This window comes from Morone saxatilis, unplaced genomic scaffold (genome assembly GCF_004916995.1).
Source record: "Morone saxatilis isolate NCDOM2014 unplaced genomic scaffold, NCSU_SB_2.0 Contig17, whole genome shotgun sequence".
Lineage (NCBI taxonomy): Eukaryota > Metazoa > Chordata > Actinopteri > Moronidae > Morone > Morone saxatilis.
In genome coordinates this window covers 28,934,904-28,937,302 of record NW_023339729.1, presented here as the reverse complement: position 1 = coordinate 28,937,302, position 2,399 = coordinate 28,934,904, and the positions used below count along the sequence as shown (strand labels likewise).

Below are 2,399 nucleotides of genomic sequence, written 5' to 3'. Positions count from 1 at the left end.
TTATTTATTTATTATAATATCATTAACTTATAAATGTTAACAGTATTTTGTAGACTGTGCTTCTCACCTGGTGGTATGTGCTGGGATAAGGCCAACTTGCTGTAAATGATGGATGACACTACATCAGGAGAAACTGTAGCCATGGCCAAGTCCAGTCTGTTAAACCTACAACAGCAACATGTGGGATTAATATCACATTGTTAATCTTTCATATGATTATAGTAAATAATAAATATACAATCTAAAATAATCATAAATATATATGGACTCACAGTGTTTTGTATGATGAACAGGAAAGGTTTCCCTTCAAATACAGAAAACAAAGATTATTACCTTCAACAAGAAAAACAAAGCGTACATTTTGAATGAAGAGGAATCAGGTTTTTTCTTTCTACCTGTTGGACAAACATGACGAGGTCGGACAGGAACTCTGTGAATTTCATCTCGTTTGGAGATTCAGTCAGGTAATCAAAGATCGTATTTATGACAACGTCTTTGTCTGGATTAGCAGGAAGAGTCACCACCAGCAGCTCTGCACTCTGCTTTGGAGTCAGGAGTTGTAGCGCCTCCAGCTGAATGGAAGAGAGGATCAACAATAAGTTTAATGCTGCTGAAAATAACAAGGTAATAACAGCACTGACCAGTTTTATAAACTATTGATGTTATCAGAAATTATATCTTACAGAGTTGAAGTCTGGGTTGAGATGAATCAGCTCTCTGACGGTCAGTAGTCTTGAAAACGGACCCAGATTCTTCATCAGCCAATTTGCACTGCCGTTGGAGGCCGACACACAGGCTGGACCAAGTCGTAAAGATAAAGAAGGTTGTATTAATGACAAAGTTGTCACTCCATTTGTCATCCAACAACATCATTTGCAGGTGTACAATGAGTATTACAACCTCACAAGCCAGTGTAAATAATTACTATTATACCTTAACCATAGTACAAAACATTTCTGGAAAATGTGTTACCTTTTTGGAAAAGTGTACAGAGAGAAGTTGAGATTTTAAACTCAAAATAAACTTACTGACTTTGATTCTCCATCTTTATGGAAATCTCTAAGGACCTACCTTTGGTGTTGTTGGTAGTCAGGTAAACCTGGATGAAGTCTGTGTACACTGTCATCTGCCTCTGGAGCGTCATGTGTGGCTGGAGACTGCCCAAAATCTGCAAACTGAGTTCAAAAATAAAATGAGGGGTAAATGAGAATCAAAGAATCAGATCTGCATTGAAGTTTCAGAAGTTTGGTTGAAGGTGACAGTATATCTGTGAGCTTACATGTGCTGGTAGGCAGTTCAGTCCCTGTTGTGGTGGAGACATGAAGGAAGTCAGGGGAAACTGGCTTGGCCAGGGAATGCGAACGAAGCGCGGTGGTTGAACGCCACAGCCTGGATGACGGCAGGATCATTCAGACTGTCCACCGGCCTCAAACTGTGTCCCAACTCGGAATTTCCAGTATAGCCGTCCCAAAACGCACTGAACGAAGCAGGATTTTTGGGGTCCAGAGTCTACAAGACAAAAAAAATTTATCCAGTGTCTAGTTCTGATCAGGAGAGAGTAAAGTGAGGACTGTTGCTGATTTCTACCTTGTTGCTTAGAAGATCCAGAGCTTCATCCAGCACACGTGAGGCTTTGGAGAGGAGAAGCTTCCAGACGGGTCTTGAGCTGCTTGAGTTGGAGGAGCGATCACACGCCAACATCGCTGCCAGATCATTTGCTTTCAACGCTGACAGCTGTGTGATAAAGAGCAGAATGACAACAGCTGAATAATGATGGAAGATCAGAAAACATACTAAAGATCACATTGTAACAGTTTCACACAGCAGAAGTTGTAGGACAGTTGTTGATCTGAGATGTTTTGGTGTCTTACAGAGGCACAAGCAAATTCCTCAACAGCAAAGTGACAGAAACTTCCGTTCATCAGTCCGCTGTCAAGATGGAGCTGCAGCATTGTGCTGTAGTTTCAAAAGGAAATAAAACGTCAAACATTTGTTGACAAAATATAAAAACACAAACTGTTTAAACAAGTTCAACGAAAAATACCGGAGAATTCATAAATTTCACCTGTTCACTCCAACACAAATGTCTGTTTCTGTGAAAAATAGAATTAAAATAATGAATGGTGAATATTAACATTAAATTATTGAAACATTTTATGAGTAAATTTTTTAAGCAGTGAGACAACTTACCATTTGTCATGGTAACTGTGCACTTGGGGGAGGAAAAGATAAAGAAGGTTATGAGTTTTCTATCATCAAACCAATATTAGACAATATCCAGAGAACCAAAACAATTGAATTACCTGTCCGCTGTATATGACACAACCTAAAATAAAAGCAAAAGTAAATGCAAATTATTTCATTGTATAGCCTATTTATTTATTTATTATAATATCATT

The 2,399-nt window shown here is 38.6% G+C and overlaps 1 protein-coding gene across 1 annotated transcript in view; it reads left to right on the top strand.

Annotated features, from left to right (window-relative positions):
- LOC118326408 overlaps positions 1-2,399 on the top strand; it is a 26,486-nt gene that overhangs the window by 4,190 nt on the left and 19,897 nt on the right. The gene's annotated exons all lie outside the window — the stretch shown is intronic.